Source organism: Ictalurus furcatus, chromosome 20 (assembly GCF_023375685.1).
Source record: "Ictalurus furcatus strain D&B chromosome 20, Billie_1.0, whole genome shotgun sequence".
NCBI classification, from domain to species: domain Eukaryota; kingdom Metazoa; phylum Chordata; class Actinopteri; order Siluriformes; family Ictaluridae; genus Ictalurus; species Ictalurus furcatus.
In genome coordinates, this window is record NC_071274.1 from 10,898,287 (window position 1) to 10,917,824 (window position 19,538).

Genomic DNA, 19,538 nt, shown 5'->3' on the forward strand with positions numbered 1-19,538 from the left:
AGCAACATCACTCCGTCATCAACCAGCCACGCACAGGAGCTACTTGCAAGGTTTCTGACCAGGGAGTCAGAAGAATAGTCAGAAGAGTAGCCCAAAAGTCAAGGACCACTCAGAAAGAGCTCCAGAAACACTTGGAGGCAGCAGGTACCATAGTCATAGAGAAAACAATAGGCAATGCACTCCACTGCTCACGCTCACCCCACAAGACTCCATTACTAAGGAAAAGGCATGTCGAAACGTATTTAAAGTTTACTACAACTAATTTGGACAAACCTACTGGGAGACTGTGGTCTGGTCAGACGAGAGCAAAATTGACCTTTTTGGCTGTTACACTACACACCATGTTTGGAGAAGAAATGGCACTGCATATCACCCTAAAAACACTATACCAACAGTGAAGTTTGGAGGTGGAAGCATCATGGTTTGGGGCTGCTTTTCATTGCATGGTACTGGCAGACTTCATATAATTGAAGGAACGATGAATGGAGCTCATTACCTGGAGATTCTTGAGAAGAATCTGCTGCCATCCACCAGGATGATGAAGATGAGTTGCGGGTGGACCTTCAAACAGGAAAACGATCCAAAGCATACAGCAAATGAAACTCTCAATTGGTTTCAGAGGAAAAAAAATCAAGGTGTTAGAATGCCCCAGTCAATCACCGAACTTGAATCCAATTGAACAAGATTAAAAGACAATATGTTTAGAAGAACGGGCCAAAATCACACCTGAATACTTTGGCCGATTAATTTCTTCATACAGGAAGTGTCTTGAAGCTGTCATTACAAACAAAGGCTTCTCCACTAACTATTAAATACTTTTTTATCAATACTTTTTTCCTGTGTCATTCCGCTGTATTACACATAACTTCATTTATGTACTGTAATATTTGGATTTATTTATAATTGTGGATTTCTTGAGTTAATACCAAAGTCTGGTGAATATTTCATGTGAATAACCTCACTGTAAATATATACTGAAAAAAATGTTGACACATTCAATACTTATTTCCCCCACTGTACGTATGTGTGTATGTGTGTGTGTGTGTGTGTGTGTGTGTGTGGATATGTATATATATATATATATATATATATATATATATATATATATATATATATATGCTTTAGAATAGTTTTAGTTGTTAGAATTAATTAGCTTTGCTCTGAGTGGAATCAGTCTGTAGGCTTTTCATCAGTGTATGAGACTTCCACCCCCACCCCCCCCCCCCCCCACACACACACACACGCACAAACACTGTGTTGTTTCCCCAGCGTAGATCACTGCTAGTCTATAGGTGTGTGTATGTGTTTGTGAGAAAGAGAGAGAGAGAGAGAGAGAGAGTGAGTGAGTGAGTGAGTGAGTGACTGACCTGCACAAGATGGTCACCATGAGTGTTCTATAAATGTGTGTTTGAGGACCTTGGCACTTTTTTTAGACACACACACACAAACACACAGAGTAACATACTACTGACTGCTTTAAGCTGTATACCATAATATTGATCTGATATAACCCTAGAACGTATATATCTGAACTTGCAGATGCTGTTCATCATTTATACAAAGCTCATTACACCTTAGGCTCTGTTGTTTATGATAAGAGAGATACATTTGTCTTAGTACATTTGGTATTATTATTATTATTATTATTATTAGTAGTAGTAGTAGTAGTAGTAATAGTAGTAGTATTTATTTATTTATTTATTTATTTATTTATTTATTTAAAGGGTCATGCAACCTCCCTCTTTCAGCTCAAGTCTACCTCTCAATGTTTTTGAAAAATGCAGCTTAAATGGGCATGGATGGCTGTGCGAAGAAGGGGGGGGGGCATGGCAGGGAAAGGCAGGAGAGGAAGAGGGGGCGAGCCTTCAGAACACTAAAAAAAAACATGGATAGTGACAAAGTTTGCAGATGAGGCAGAGGACTTCTCTCCTCCTGAATCCCCAGGTCTAAATGGAGACACAATAGATAGTATTGCACCCTGTCTATTTAAATCATTAGCCCCTGGCGTGACTATGGAGGAAAACATGACAAAACCGGAGGCAGCGTGGATGAGAGAAATGTTGGAATACTAGTTAGCTAATAGGCTTGAGCTTTTCACGAATAAAAGAGGGAAGGCTATTCCCTTCAATGCGGACTCTCATAGTATAGTTTTGCACGTGACGACCTGCGGAGCTTTAAGCGGTTTAATTAGCTCGAAAGGCAAGTAAAACAGTCATGGTAAAAATTTAGACACATACCTCATTTGAAGGGATAGAAAAGTCCTCAGGACTGAGTACCGCATCATTGTGTAGACGCAAACTGCTTTCATGAGCAAGTCCGAAGTCCACCTTTCTCCAATTCTCATAGCTCTCCAGAATAAACACACTTGAGCTCTTACACCACTGAAACAAACACCTCCAACCCATTTGAATACCTCTCTCATCTAGTACGTCTGTAGGAAAGCACCACGTGCTGTCATGAATAAATAAGAGACAACATCTTATCAAAGGATAAGAACACGCAGGCTCATGAATAATTATGAGACCCCACAAGTCATCGAAGTACTATAGTACATTGCCACGTCACTGCCTGTGACTGAGATTTTAAACCAGGAAGATGAAAATAGCGGACAAAAGTTCAAAATTAACCAGCTTTCTCCTACAAATAAAATGAACAGATGCTAAGATTGTCTTTTATGATGTGCGATATGAACACCTTTGTTAAAATCTCAGAAAATGTAGTTTAGTGTTTCATGACCCTTTAAGTTCTGCATGCTTGCATCTGGCTGCATATGACCTGCTCTATCATATTGCATTACTTTGAACCACTTTCACGTTTTAAGTTTTTACACTGCAGTCAAAAGGCAATGTCATATGCTCACATTGTTGCTCTCATTGGACACATATTTGTATCAGCTCTCTGTGCTTGGACTGGAGTGCCTCTCAGAATGAATAATGAATTTAAATGTAGACAGTTCACTAATAGTTTTTAAATTATTTCACTGAGTACAGGCATTTCTTCACTTCATGACATCTGTGTATATATTTCAAACATCGTAATAAAAAATAAAAATGGCACTACTACATGTAGGTAAACCACCACTTGGTGGATCAGAATTCTAGCCACCATATTACAGTACATTCCAGAAAGGGAGTGTGGATTGTAAAACCCTCTAGAAGTGAGTCAGCATCAGTGCTGGTTTGTGAGATTCCACTTCTGCTTTTGTATTCCACAGGCATTTGAGGTCAATGGAACAATAACAGCAATAAGGTCTATAGTTTCCTTTTTCTAACGATCTGCTTTTATGAGAAAGCAGTTGCTGATTGAGTTTATCAATGTCTATAAATGCCAGTTTTTGACTCTTGTATGCACTGTTAAATCCAAAGTTGGACCTGGCTGTATATAGACCATTGCTCTTAATGCATTGCGACTTCTTACATGTACTCATTTGAGTGATTCTTATTGCAAAGTGACATACAAGGCAGGCTGAACCAAAGAAAAGCACCATCTTTAAGTACATTCAGAGAGCATCAAAACTGGACCATGGAGCAGTGAAAGAAGGTGACCAGGTCTGAAGAATCATGTTTTCTTTTACATCATGTGGACAGCAAGATGCTTATGCGTTGCTTACCTGGGGAAGAGACGACACCAGGATGCACTATGGGAAAAGGGCAAGCCGGCAGTGTGATGCTCTGGGCAATGTTCTCCTTGGAAACTTTGAGTTCTGGCATTCATGTGGATGCTACTCTTACATGTTCACCTACCTAAACATTATTTCAGACCAAGTACACCACTTCATGGCAACTGTATTCAATAATGGCAGTGGCCTCATTCAGCAGGATAATGTGCCTTGCCACACTGTAAAAATTGTTTCAGGAATGTTTGAAGAACATGACAAAGAGTTCAAGGTGTTGATTTGGCCTTCACATTCCCCAGATATCAATCCAACTGAGCATCTGTGGGATGTGCTGGACAAACAAGTCGGATCCACGGAGGCTCCAGCTTATCCCATTTTCTCCCAACTTGGTAATTTGCAAATTTCCATACACTAGCGAGCACTTCAAATCAAATGAAGACCAGCAAAATGGGGAGGGTGAACCTTGTGCTTCCCTTCAGGTCACGTGAAGCAGGCCACCATATCTTATCCTATGGAAGAATTTGAAATGGCAATCTCCTGACAGTAAGGTGAACACATATTTGTGTTGCACCACTCAGGAGCCCCTAAGCCAGTGATGCCAAATAATGAACACCTGCATTATGTTTCATTCCATCTGTTTGGGGTGGGTAATTGATAAAATTCATAAGTGAGGCTGGTTTCAGCATTTATATCTACTGACTAATTATCAGACCAATTATTATTACTAATTATCAACATTTAGTGGCATTCTGTAATTGAATTTATGTACATTTTGTGAGCACAGGACAGTCTTTATAATTAATGCAGATGTATTTATAGTCCCCTCTTGGAACAGCAAGGACAATTCATTTGTTTGTGCTATACACCAAAGGCATTTATGTTTGAGATCAAAAGAAGGATATGAGACAAGTGTTTTTATTTCCTGGTATTTACATCTAGTTGTGTTAAACGACATACAACATAAAATCTTTTGTATCTGACCACCTAATTTTATGCAAGCAAAAGTATAGGAACAGATACATTTTGAAGTACATTTAAGTAAATAACACTTAATATTTGGTTGCATATCCATTGCTTGCAATAACTGCATCAAGCCTGTGACTCATTGACATTGGTTTCATCATTTGTGATGCTTTTCAAGGCTTTTACCACAGCCTCTTTCACATGTAGGTTTTCATCCTTCAGTCTCCTCTTCAAGAGGTGAAATCCATGCTAAATTTGGTTAAGGACTGGTGATTAACATGGCCAGTCTAAAACCTTCCACTTTTTCCCCTGATAAAGTCCTTTGTTGAGTTGGCAGTGTGTTTTGGATCATTGTCGTGCTGTATGATAATGTTTCCCCTGATTTGGATGCATTTCTCTATAAATTGACAGACAAATTTTTTATTTAATTCTGCTGCCACCATCATGAATTACATCATCACTACAAATTAGTGAGCCTTTTCCAGAGGCAGCCATGCAAGTGCAATATATGACACTACCTCCACCATGTTTCACAGATGAGCTTGTATGTTTTCAATAATGAGCAGATCCTTTCTTTCTCCACACTTTGGTCTTTCCATCACTTTGGTAGAGGTTAACCTTGGCTCTAGAACTTTTGTGGCTCATCTCATTCTTTGTGAATTCTATTCTGGCTTTCAGATTCTTACTGCTGATGAGTGCAGATTGTGGTATGGCCGTTATATTTCTGCTCTCAGAGTCCTCTTTGTGAATGGTGAATGGTGGACTGTGATACCTTCACCTCTACCCTGTGGTGGTTGTTGGTGATGTCACTAAGTCTTGTTTTTGGGTTTTTCTTCACAGCTCTCAGAATGTTTGTGTCCTCAGCTGTTGTTTTCCTTGGCCATTCAAAGTGTCTTGTTGCCCAGTACACCAGTGGTTTCTTTTTTTCCAGGACATTCCAGATTGTATTGTTGGCTATGAATAATGTTTGTGCAATGCCTCTGACTGATTTTCCTTCTTTTCTCAGCTTCAAAATGGCTTACTTTTCTCCCATAGACAGCTCTCTGATCTTCATGTTGGCTTATCCTTTTTAACAACAAATGCAGTCTTCACAGGTAAACCTGAAGGCTAAAACTGAAGGCTAAAAGCTAGAGTAGATGTTCAGAGCTATTTATTGTTTAAACAATCAGTCGTAACAGGACACACCTAGGTAACAATAAACACCTATCAGTCACATGTCCCAATATTTTTGTCCGCCTGAGTGGTCTAATACAAAATGTGCTATGTTCTATGTTGTTTAACACATCTACAACCCCAATTCCAAAAAAGTTGTGACAGTATTGAAAATGCAAAAAAAAAAAAAAAACAGTCATTTGAAAATTCAATTCTCCCTGTACTATATTGAAAACACATTATTAACACATTATTTGATGTTTTACTTTGTGAATTTAATTTATTTTTGAAAATATACACTCATTTCAAATCTGATGACTGCAACATACTCCAAAAAAGTTTGGACACTCGACTGTTTACCACTGTGCAACATCACCTTTTCTTTTAATAACACTTATTAAGCGTTTAGGCACTGAAGACACCAGTTGGTTTAGTTTAGCAAGCAGAATTTTCCCCCATTGATCCATTATACATTTCGTCAGCTGCGCAACTGTACCGGGCCTTCGTTGCTATTTTGGGCTTCATAATGCACCACACATTCTTAATTGGAAACAAGTCAGGGCTGCGGGCAGGCCATGCTAGCACCCACACTCTCTGCTTACGCAACCATGCGCTTGTAGTCTGGGCAGAATGTGGTTTGGCGTTGTCTTGCTCTGGATGGCAGCATATGTTGCTCCAAAATGTGTACATATCTTTCTGCATTAATGGTGCCCTCACAGATGTGCAAGTTACCAATGCCATGGGCACTGACACACCCCCATACCATGACAGACGCTGGCTTTTGGACCTGATGCTGATAACAGCTTGGATGGTCCTTTTCCTCTTTGGCCCTGAGAAAACGACACCTGTTTTGTCCAAAAACTATTTGAAATGTTGACTCATCAGACCACAAAACACAATTCCACTGTGCTACTGTCCATCTCAGATGAGACCGAGTCCAGAGAAGTTGGCAGTGCTTCTGGACAGTGTTGATGCATCTTGCATCTGTGGAATGGTGGTGAACGGTGTTGACTGACAAAGGTTTACTAAAGTATTCCCGAGCCCAGGTCAGGATATCCATTACAGACTCATTTTGGTTTTTAACACAGTGATGTCTGAGGGATTGGAGAACAACCAGAAGTGGTTTTTGGCCTTGCTCTTTACTCGCCAAGATTTGACCAGATTCCTTGAATCGTTTAATTATATTGTGCACTGTAGAAGGTGAAATGCCCAAAGTCCTAGCAATTTATCTTTGGGGAATGTTGTTCTCAAAGTGTTGGATTATTTGCTGATGCATCTGTTGTCAGATTGGCGAGCCTCGGCCTTGGTGGGTAAAGCCTATTCAGCAACGGGTCTTGCTTGTAGGTCACTGCATACAACGGCAGTGTTGCAGGCCTACAAAGCAGACCTGATGAGTGAGCTCGATACTGGGGAGGGAATTGGGCCCGAGGCAGTGACAGAGCTGCGCCGTGCCACAGATTTATCTCTCCCGGTGACCAAACAAACGGCCCATCATATCGGCCGTTCAATGAGTAGCCTGGTTGTGGTGGAGAGGCACAACCTCTCAGGGATGGGGGACAAAGATAAGGTCTCCTTGCTGAACGCCCCTGTTAAACCTTCTGGCCTGTTTGACGGCGCGGTTAATGCCATCACCGACAGGTTTCGTGAGGCATAACAGCAAACGGCAGCATTCAGCCAGTTCCTTCCCCGTCGTGTCGAGTTCGCCCGGGCCTCCATGAGTGAAGACTGGGCCAGCGCTAGTGCGAGGGAGGCACAGAAGGTGAGTGTGGCAGCCCGCCTCCCACCGCATAAAGCCAGGGGGACCGGGCGGCCACAGCCACAGATTGCTAAGAGGCCTGATGTAAGAATGATCATAAAAGCAAAGCAGGCTAGGAAGGAACGGTCCTGATGGGCCACGGAGGGATGTATCAGGGGACGTGAGGTTGTTAGGGAAGTTAGCTCCTAGTGTTACAGTAGGGCATGCCCTGGCCAAGGCCATACCACGTTTTCAGCCTTCTCTGGTCAGCGAGCTGTCACAGGGAGACGGAAATCTGATGCTTTCCCTCCAACGAAATGTGGAAAAGCTAACATCACTGAAAGACCATTTGGCAGCATGGAAACTACTGCCAAATGTGTCTCCATGGGTTCTGTCTACCATAGAAAAGGGTTACCGGGTCCAGTTCAGAGCTCGACCCCCCTGGTTCAGAGGTGTGCTCACCACAGTTGTCAGCACAGAGCAGCGCCCAATGTTAACGCAGGAAGTAAGTTCCCTTTTGGACAAAGGAGCCATAGAACTTGTACCCTACTTGTTCCCTTGTTCCCTAAAGGAAGGAGGTTTTTACAGCCATTATTTCCTGGTCCGCAAAAAAGATGGGAGTATGCGGCCAATTTTAGATCTGCGTCATCTGAACCGTACTCTTCGGACATACAGGTTCAAAATGCTGACGCTCAAACTTATCGTGCCACAGATTCACTCCGAGTTCTGGTTTGTGACGATAGATCTGAAAGATGCATATTTCCACATAGGAATATCGTCCAGTCACAGGAAGTTCCTGAGGTTTGCGTTTGGAGAAAACACATACCAATTTCAGGTTCTTCCCTTCAGGCTAGCTTTATCCCCTCGCACCTTCACAAAGTGCATGGATGCTGCTCTGGCTCACTTGCGACTCCAGGGCTAAACTGGAGTACTGGAGTACTAAACTACATGGACGACTGGTTAATTCTAGCACGATCCAGGGAACAGGCAGTTCGACATCGAGATGTTGTTCTCGCCCAAATAAGGAGCTTGGGGCTCAGGTTGAACCTCTACAAAAGTATGCTTTCTCCAGTGCAGAGGACAACTTTTCTAGGTGTTATATGGGATTCTACTACGATGAGGGTGTTTCTATCCTCAACACGCGTAGGATCGATCCTATCAACTTTGAACAAGATAAAGCTAGGTCTGGGCATCCCCTCCAGTCTCTACGAGAGACTGTTGGGCCTTATGGCAGCAGCAGCCAACGTCATACCGTTGGGCCTATTGCACACGAGACCGTTTCAGTGGGGCTTCATCCACAAGTTGTGGAGTCCATATGGTGGAGGTTAGTACAAGCGGAAGTGGATGTGTTCGCCTCTGAGGAGACAACACACTGCCCGCTGTGGTTCGCCCTCACTCCTCCCGCACCATTGGGGCTGGACGCCATAGTGCACACGTGGCCGAGGTCACGTCTGTATGCTTTCCCCCGATCGCTCTGCTCCCACAAGTTCTAGTGAGAGTTCGGCAAGATCGTCTACGTCTGCTGCTAGTAGCACCTTATTGGCCAGCTCGAATATGGTTCTCGGAGATAATGTCCCTGCTCGACGGCACTCCTTGTGAGATTCCCATCCGCAGGGATCTACTGTCTCAAGCCGGAGGGCTCATTTATCATCCTCGGCCAGAACTATGGAAACTGTGGGTCTGGCCCCTGAGGGGCACCAGCTCATAGATTCTGGTCTCACAACTGAGGTTGTAGAGACCATGTTGAATGCTAGAGCACCATCCACAAGGAAATTGTATGTGCTCAAATGGCGACTTTTTGTCTTGTGGTGTGAGGAACATCAGCTAGACCCAGTGAACTGCATAATAGCTACAGTCCTGGAGTTCTTACAAGAACGTTTCTCAGCAGGGTTGGCTCCTTCTACAATACATGGCCGCCGTTTCAGCCAGCCACGCCCCTGTTGATGGAGCCTCTGTGGGGCAACATCCTCTAACTTCGAGGTTCATGCATGGTGTCAGACGGCTGAGGCCCATCTGCAGGCTGCGCATACCTTCCTGGGACCTTTCTGTGGTCTTGGAAGGTCTGTCAGGGGCCCCATTTGAGCCCTCAGAGTCAGCCTCTGAGAAGCTTCTGACTCTAACGGTAGCTCTTCTACTGGCCCTGACATCTCACAAGCGAGTGGGAGATCTACAAGCTCTCTCTGTTGCCCCTTCCTGCCTTGACTTTGCCCCTGGATTAGCCAAGGCCTTCCTGTATCCTAGGCCGGATTGTATTCCTAAAGTGCCTACATCGGCTGCCCACCCTGTGGTGTTGCAGGCTTTCTGCCCTCCTCCGTTCCTCACACCGGAACAAGAGAGGATGCACCTGCTGTGTCCAGTAAGGGCTCTCTGTACTTACGTCCACTGCTCCGGCCAGTGGCATAAGTCGGAGCAGCTGCTGGTCTGCTTTGGCGGCGACAGTAAAGGTGATGCTATGTCAAAGCAGCACATCTCTAATTGGATAGTGGAAGCAATCTCTATGGCTTACGAGGCACGCGGTCTTGCCACGCCTCTGGGCATAAGAGCTCATTCCACTAGGGCGGTCGCCTCCTCGAAGGCTTTGTCCAAAGGGGTATCGTTGCAGGATGTGTGTGCTGCTGGAGGATGGTCTACGCCACACACATTCATCCGTTATTACAGCCTGGATATTCATTCCACCCCGGGCTTGAGTGTCTTGCAGTGACCCTCGGGCTTGGGTCTTTTTGAACAGGCCATACCCTCGGTATGATGGAGTGGGTATTCCCGTTCCCATACTGTTATGCTAAGTGCACCGTCGAAGTTCCCTTTGAAAGGGAACGTCGGGGTTACGCATGCAACCCTGTTCCCTGAGAAGGGAACGAGACGTTGCATAACACTGTCATACCAGGGCCTGTGAATTGCATCTTCGCTTAAGATAATAGAAGCTGGCGGCATGGTTCACAGGTGCCATATATATATCATGCGACGTGCTTAATTGCCACATCACCTGATCATGGCAGGCCTATAAGTAGAATCATGATTTTACACAAGTTTCAGATACCAGTCATGCACAAGGGCGCTCCCATACTGTTATGCTAAATGTAATGTCGAAGTTCCATTTGAAAGGGAACAGGGTTACATGCGTAACCCTGACGTTTTTATTAGCATTTTCCATACTGTCCCAACTTTTTTGGAATTGGGATTGTACATATAAATACAATGAAATAAAAGCTGAAATTCTAAACTCTCGTCTCATATTCATCTTTTGATCTCAAACCCAAATGTCATAGGTCTACAGCAAAAACAATTGAATTGGCATTGCCTTGCCAATAGTTTCTTAGGTGACTGCATTTAAAATGTAATCAAACTTTTAACCATTATACAGGTGTTAACCTACTTTGTGACTCTGTTAACCTTACTTGATTAATAATTCTAATGTTCATAGTTGTTAATGTTAGGTAATTCAGAAAACAAAGTTAATTAATGTTAACCAGTGCCAACCATTCTGTTGCTTGTATTTAGTGGGTTGTTAAGTGTAGTAGGAGTGAAATTGTTACTGTAGCGCCACAAACCAGGCTATATGAAATAGAATTAGTATAATGAATACACAATAATAATAGGAATAAGACCAAAAGATAATGATACAAAACATGTGAAAGAAGCAGGCATCTGAATGTCAGATCCTTAGCACCAGAAGCCTTATGGATAAGGTAACTTTATCATTAACTATATAATGATAATTATTTAAAGCTATTATAATTCCCGCCTCTGCCTTGTGTGCGCGGAGTTTGCATGTTTTCCCCGTTCTTTGGGAGTTTCCTCCGGGTACTCCGGTTTCCTCCCCAGTCCAAAGACATGCCTGATAGGCTGATTGGCATTTCCAAATTGTCCGTAGTGTGTGAGTATGTGTGCGATTGTGCCCTGCGATGGGTTGGCACTCCGTCCAGGGTGTCCCCTGCCTTTGCCCTGATTTGCTGGGATTGGCTCTCAGTGATTGGCTCTCCAGGCTCTCAGTGACCCTGTGTAGGATATGGATGGACGGATGGACTTCATCAATTCTCATACCTGAATTTATCTGACAAAATAACTTAAGTGCTGTGAAAAAAAAACAAGATCTAAATCTGTTATTGCTGAAGCATTTAATTCTACATCATCACACAGAAATTCAAGATAATGGTTTAAGGTAATCTTAATGTGGCTACCCACTTTCGCTCAACCTGTGCTGTTTTTGTATTAGTCTACCTGTCAAAGCAGAATCAAGCCCTTCTTATAATAACATTTTCAGTTTCTTTTTGAGTACATCGAACATACTGTAGAGAAATCCATTTTGAACTGATTAAAATGTTTGTCCTAGAAATCACTACATCTTTCACATCTTTATCCCCACCATGCTCTATAGTCATCTTTTCTATCTTCATGTACTCTCAGCCCATCTCCATTCTCAGTGTGATTGGTGTCCATTCCACTTCCCTCTACCTGGCTCTTTTGCATTTCTAACCTGTCATGGTTCTCTACTTGATTATGATCGATGCCATTTCATCATGCCACAATTGAATCTGTGAAACATTCTCTCTCATGTATTTTTGAAAATGAGTTAGAGCTGAACACTCTTCAAGGAACACAATCTTTAATTAAACCTTCTCTTTTCCTCACCTTTTTCTCATTTACCTTCTCTTTCTCTTGCTGTCTTAATCTCACTCATTTTCTCTGTTGCTCTCTCTCTTACATACAGTACACTTTCACTCCAATCCCCCTCCCTCATTCATCTTCTCCACTGCTGTAGGGCTTGCAGCTCATTTGAATGTTCCTTTTTGGCTGGCGTACGGTCGGGTGCGATTGCTCTGGTCTGCTGTCGCAATATTATTTGGTGCTGAATGATTTGCATGTTTATCGTGTTTGATTGCTTGAGCCTCCATTAGGCTCCCAGGCTTCTGCTGCAACACGTAGATCATTTTTTTTTCTGGCACATCTTGCAGTATTGGGTGTAAGAAAAAATTAAGAAAAAAAAGAAAGAGAGAGAGAGAGAGAAAAAAGCTTTTTGGTTTGAGGACGGCATTCTTTTCCAGCAGATGACTTTGCACTGAAAGGCTCTGTGCCGGCTCACCAATCTTGGCTTTGTTGTGTACTGTCCCTGCTATTTGTAATGCAGTTTAAATGTTGTCTTAGGGGAGCACCCCATAGATACCAATTACAGCCACTCAAGAAGGGCAGGCAAGGAGGAGAAAAGAGAGGCAGGGATAGAGAGAGGAAATGGAAAAGAAAAGATGGATAGAGTACTGAGTGGGAGTGAGAGAAAGGAAGGAATGGAAGCAGACAGAAATTGGAGAGAGAAATTGAAGGAGAGATTCCGTCTGTGAGCGTAATGGTCTCCTGCCGTCTGACTCTGGGGAATGCTTCTGCTGCAGAGGGAGAGAGAGCAAGAGAGAGAGAGAGCAAGAGAGAGAGAGAGAGAGAGAGATGAGGCAGTCAGTGTGTGATAGAACAGGCTGGAGTGTGTGTGTACGTGTGTGTGTGTGTGTGAGAGAGAGCGAGAGAGAGAGAGAGAGGGGGTCGATGCATAAGCAGGGAATCAAAGTAAAGAGGACAGAGCTGTGAGAAATTGTGCAACACAGAGAAAAATAGATAGAGTGGTACGAAACAGAAAATTACTGACAGAGTTGTGAAAAGATGGCAGAAACACAAGAGGGTGAGCAAGAGATGAAGCGAGAGGAAAGTGTGATAGAATGGGAGGAGAGGGAGAGAGACAGAATGACAGAGAGAGAGATGTGTTCCTGAGGAGTGCAGCACATTCAAAGACTTCTATCTTACTTACAGTGTGTGTGTGTGTGTGTGTGTGTGTGTTTGTGCATGTGCCAGCTAGAAATTTAAATATTTCATAGTGTGAAATGAGCATAGCGTGTGTGTTTGATCTTTAATTGGTGGATTAACCTGAGTTCATGTGTGCATGAATGAAAATGTGGGTGATAATGTAAGCAGTTTGTGTGTGTTTGCCTATAAGGGTGTGTGTAGGTGTATGGAGGAGAGTGAAAGACGCAGTTCTTGGAGGCAGACAAGCATGTATTTCTCAAATTGCATTTTGAGACATAACTTATTGTAACACCGAATTGTATCAGATCAAAACAACACAGATCTTTGTATCTTGTCTTAAAGACATGTCACCATTGCACAAAATTTCATTTAAAAAATGTTAGTATTGGATCAGTATCAGGTAACAGGTGATGTATAGAATATTGATCTTGGTTTCATTTTGATAAAAATATGATCAGTGTATTCAGCACATTTGATAAAATGGACATTGTATATGTAGTGCCTTCAGATGGTATGGGTAATATTACTGTTCAGGTGAATGATAATCCTAATGCTCAGTAACCTTTAAAAGCCACACTGTCTGTCATCCCTAAAACTTGAAGGGAGGATTTGTTGTCTAAAGTACTCCTGTACCACCAACATTAACCTGCTGTTATGTTTTTCTGAAGTGTCTTGGCAAGAGCACAGCATAGCTAGAAATATATCTAACGTTAATGAAAATGTGTGTGTGTGTGTGTGTGTGTGTGTGTGTGTGTAGAACAGCAGATGTTTCTGCGAATGATAAATCTGCTGAAGCCTGTCAGTGAAAGAGGATCATGTGGCCTAACCCTAATTACTTTTGAGTCCAGTTCATTGCTGTTAATTACTGTTAATGCCTGCTAAGGTGAGTGTGTCTGTGTGTGTGTGTGTGTGTGTGTGTGTGTGTGTGTGTGTGTGTTTGTGTGTGTGATGGTTAGGGTTGTTTCAGCTTGGGGTCACCATAGTTGCTCCTGGTAACTTCCTTCTGTCTGGTTGCTAAGCAACTCCCTTCTTTTGTTCCAAAATTATTTAATTTATGGTTTATCTCCTCTTCCTCCTTGTTGCTCACTCCATACTTCTCTATGTCACTCTCTGTGTCTCTCTCCATCTCACTCTGCCTCGGATCCCTCAGGATCAGGCTCTCTCCTCTTCTCTCATTAATCTGTCAGAAAACTCTTACTGGCTTTTGAATATGTGTGTGTGTGTGTGTGTGTGTGTGTGTGCATGCGTGCCTATAGACCTATGTTTACATTACAGTTAATGTACATTCATATACTAAGCTCTGTGACCCTCAATTCATGAATTTCAAGAATGAGCAGAGGGTATTGTGGTTGTTATTTTTCTCTATCAAAATGTTACATTGGTTTAATTTTTTAAAGAGCTTTTCACAGTGCGATTTTATTTTAAAAGGCATTTGGCATTTCTCACTGACATGGCAACAGGGCAACAACTGTCAAGTGAAGTAATTTTAGCATATTTTTTAGTTATAATTATTATGATTAGGTAACGCCACAAATCCAAATTCCTCCAGTAAATTCATTGGACCAATTCTGTGGCTCAGACATGACCTCAATTTTCCTTTAGATAAAGGAGTTTAATTTAACTTACACAGCAGGCTCTATTATTACTTCTTGTGGAAGCTGGTGAAAACAGCTGGACAGTACACACATATAAGTGATAACAATTGCATTCACTGAAAGTCTACAAAAGTAAATTGACACATGATAGTATGAAGGGTAATATTAAACACATAGGCCAACAATGTAATAGCCTTTTTATAAATTGCTAAATGTGTAAAGCACTTCATGCATATTGTTATTGTTGTTCACACATTTAATTATATAATTTGTTATTCTATTTTTAACGGCTTTATTATTGTTCAGTCATTTCAGTCAATTTCTTATGTTACTTTAGAGTAATTTAAGTATTTTTACTTGTTTGGTTTCAGATTATTTTTCATTGTAAAGGAATTATGCGAATAAAGTTGTGAGAAAGTTGACTTGAAAGTCAAAATTAAATTAATTAAGTTAAAAAAACATGGACAGCATATTTTCACAGCAGTTTAGTAGCTGCTCACAGCATGGCCAAAAACAGAGCACTATAAATATTAAACTATGAAATCTAGCTTCAGGAACAGTGAGCAGGCCCACAGGACTTGTTGCACTTTCAGTTATTTTCTTTTATATATATATATATATATATATATATATATAAAATCTGCAAAACGTTAATTAAAAAGTAAAATTAGAGGGACCATAAAAAAAACCCTGCATAAATATGACCTAAATATGACATGATCAAATTTTCACACAAGTCCTAAAAGTAGACAATGAGAACCCAATTACACAAATGAGAAAAAATATTATACTAGGTCATTTATTTATTCAGGAATTCAATATTATATATCTGTTAGTGGCAAAAGTATGTGAACCTTTACTTTCGGTATCTGGCATGACCCCCTTATGCAGCAATAACTGCAACTAAATGTTTCTGATAACTGTTGATCAGTCCTGCACATCGCCTTGGAGAAATTTTAGCCCATTCCTCAGTACAGAACAGCTTCATCTATAGGATTTTGGTGGGTTTCCTCACATCAACTGCTTGTTTCAGGTTCTTCCACAACATTTCTAATCAATTAAAGTCAGAACTTTAACTTTTTAAATTGATAAACTTATCCCTAATGAGCAAGCCAGAGACAACGGTGGCAAGTAAAAACTCACTCAGATGATACGAGAAAGAAACCTTGTGTCACGACTAGAGCTGCAACAACTAATCGATAAAATCGATAATAATCGATTATGAAAATCGTTGTCAATGAATCTCATTATCGATTAGTTGGTCTGCGCACAGCACGGGGTACATTTACTCATTACGTTACTTCTGTTCCGAAAACACACCTCAGATAGTATATACTAAAGTTGTGTCCCAAATGACGTACTATACACTTACACTGTGCACGGGGTACTTTACTGTCTAGTGTGTGGATTTTAGAAAGGTAATATCATCTCAAATGGAACACTAGCGGGTTTTTACTAACCGGAAGTATAAGCCGCTCCCTAGTCAATGGCGCCTGACATCACACGCACGTAATGGGACACTGCTAGATTTAGCCTCAGAGTCACCAACAATGACCTTCTTCAGTTTACTGTTTCTGTCAGCGTTAACTTTTATTCCCAACATGACCTCAGTCCTCAACAGACGGAGGTGGAATTGTCACGTGACTGAGGAAGAAAGTGTGCGACCTCTTATTCCACTAGGGCAGGGAAGCATTTTATATTAAACACCGCCGAGAAGATTTATAAACTTTATAAAGCAGAGTTTCTGCAGCACAGAAGCATGACAGTGATGCGGTCGTGAGTTGCTTAAAAGGTTTAATTTAATTCCAGTTTATTGTCATTATATGTTGTATTTGCGCACTTGCAGTGTAACTTCTGTTGTTTATTATAACGGAAGTGATGTGTTAGTAACGAGGATGTGTTGCTCCTCACGCTCAATGCAGACACGGTGATACAGAGTGTAGCGCGAGTAAGATCTGTAATGTCTATTTAAAACACTATGATCAAAAGTAAAAAATATGTCTAAAGGCAGCAAGTAACAGAAACCACAAGGCGCAGTGAAAGTGAGTTTTTATAATTAATTTAGGACTGTAGTTTAATTCAGTCCTTTTTGTGCATCCATAAAAAATAATGCATAAATACTAATATATATATATATATATATCTATCTATCTATATCTAAATACATATATATATATATATATATATATATATATATATATATATACACCTTATTTATTTAGTTTATATTATATATAAGTACTTATGCATTATTTTTTAATGGATTCAAAAAAGCACTGAATTAAACTACAGTCCTAAATTAATAATAAATATTCTTGTGTGTGTGTTGGGTTCTTTTCTGTTTTGGACAAACAGATGTGTAAAGTTTTAGTCTGAATTTATATTTGTAACACTCAGTTTGTGGGTTTTATTTTAAATAAACAGACAAAAAAAAAGGCACTGAAAGTTTGCCCCGCCCCGTCCGATTAATTGAAAAAATAATCAACCAACTAATCGATCATGAAAATAATCGTTAGTTGCGGCCCTAGTCATGACACAAAACGCGAGTAGGATGCAAGTGCAAATTTAATTGAAATAAAACAAAAGTACTAATACAAATGATTAAACACAGACACTATGGCATCTAGGCAGAGAAACAAGACAACATAACGACAAAGTAAGACAACCAGTGTAGTGCAAACTGTGGCTATAAATACCCTTAAGTGCTCGTTAACATGAATGAAGTTCAGGTGCAGGTGGTCATGTGACATGATGGTGTGGTGCAGTGGCTTCTGGAAACTGTAGTTCCTTATCTGATGTTACATGATACTTTGAAAGGAACCAGACGTAAAAGGGAACCCATACTCATCTGGGTGACACTGAATAATGAGATTATAAATAATTTATATTTCCCTTCTATACCTGTATACTATATATTCAAAAAGTGCAATTGTGTAACCAGGAACTTGTCACCTTATGAGCAACTTATGAATATGAACATCAGAGTTATTTCTGAATTCATTATAGTTTTAACTGAAGTCTATTTTGTTGAAGTTATCACTTTTTGATTGATGATGGGGACTTGAGTGCAAAACTGTTCATAGCCATTGCAGTCCTAAGGCTATCATTGCAATTGCAGTCCTAAGCCTTCGTAGAAAAACGGTTTGTAGCAATTGCAGTCCTGAGTCATCTTTGTGGTTTCTAAGTGGTAGCATCCACAGTAATCTCACTGATCATTAGACTGTCCATATGGGGCCATCCTCAGTAGCAGCAAGTGGCTTTCAATTGATGAGAATTCCAACCAGAATGGGCATCAGAATGGATCAGGCAGGTCCAGAGAGCAGAAGGGGTCAGGAACACTGGTATTTCAGGAGAAGCATGTGAAAAAACTCCTGTCCAAAATGTATACAATACAGATTTTACTATTAGTCATATGTATTTATTAGGCCTGTCACGATAATTAATTTATCAACTCATCGTACTATATATGGACATGACCTTGATTATTTTTGCTGACCTCAGTATTGTCATGTTCGGTGAGCAGAGACGGAAACAAATGCAGTTTTATTTGAGAGGCAGGCAGACAAATCCAAATCGTGAATCAAAATCAGTAAACAGAACACAGGTACGGGTCAGGCGATCAGTGAACAGCAAAAGTAGGCATAATCCAAAATACACAAATGAGCAAACGAAACTAGATCAACACACGTTATGTGCTGAGCACTTTTGAATGTGTCAGATTCCTGACACATCAACATTTTAGCTTTTGTGCTGCTTCTGTCCTCTCATCAGCTCTAGGACTATTAAATTCAAACTTTGAATATTTGTTGAATTTAAGATATAAATGCACATTAGAATACAAAAACTGTGTGCATTCAAATTTAAAATGTGTAGCAAGCAAAAGCACAGATTTTAATTAAAACATACTGTTGAAATATTTTTTTAAAGAAGAAAAATCTACAAAGAATAGTTTTCGTGTTTTCAATAATCCAGTCATAGTCAATAATGTTGGGGATTGAGCCAATTAAACTGCGTGAGCTGAAGCAGAACAGTGAATGAACAGCAGTAAACTGAAGTGCTTTACTGGCGAATTAATTAACTCACCCAAACACATCTTATACACACATGAGATTAATAAGACATATACACAAGATAATACTAATAACTAATATTACAACATGCTTCTGCAGAAAATTACGCAATTGCACAAGTGATGAATTTGAACTAAGGCAGTTTTCACATGTTTTTCTTTCTACATGTTTAAATTAATATATAAATTTTGTGAATATTTGATTACATTTTTGTATTTGTCATTGTCGTTGACGTTCGGATCACACCTCCTGGGTCCAGGGTTCGAGTCCCGCCGGGGCCATGTGTGTGCGGAGTTTGCATCTTCTCCCCGTGCTGCGGGGGTTTCCTCCAGGTACTCCGGTTTCCTCCCCCAGTCCAAAGACATGCATGGTAGGCTGATTGGCATGTCCAAAGTGTCCGTAGTGTATGAATGGGTGTGTGAATGTGTATGTGATTGTGTGCCCTGCGATGGACTGGCACCCTGTCCAGGGTGTATCCTGCCTTGTGCCCGATGCTCCCTGGGATAGGCTCCATGTTTCCCCGTGACCCTGAAAAGGATAAGCGGTATTGAAGATGGATGGATGGATGGATTTTAGTCAGAGTAAAACTGACTAAAATGAATGAATATGACATGACAAAATAT

At 41.0% G+C, this 19,538-nt stretch overlaps 1 protein-coding gene across 2 annotated transcripts in view; it reads left to right on the plus strand.

Moving 5' to 3' along the window:
* Nucleotides 1–19,538, plus strand: part of cadm3 (cell adhesion molecule 3) — a 230,423-nt gene that overhangs the window by 67,059 nt on the left and 143,826 nt on the right. The window lies entirely within an intron of this gene.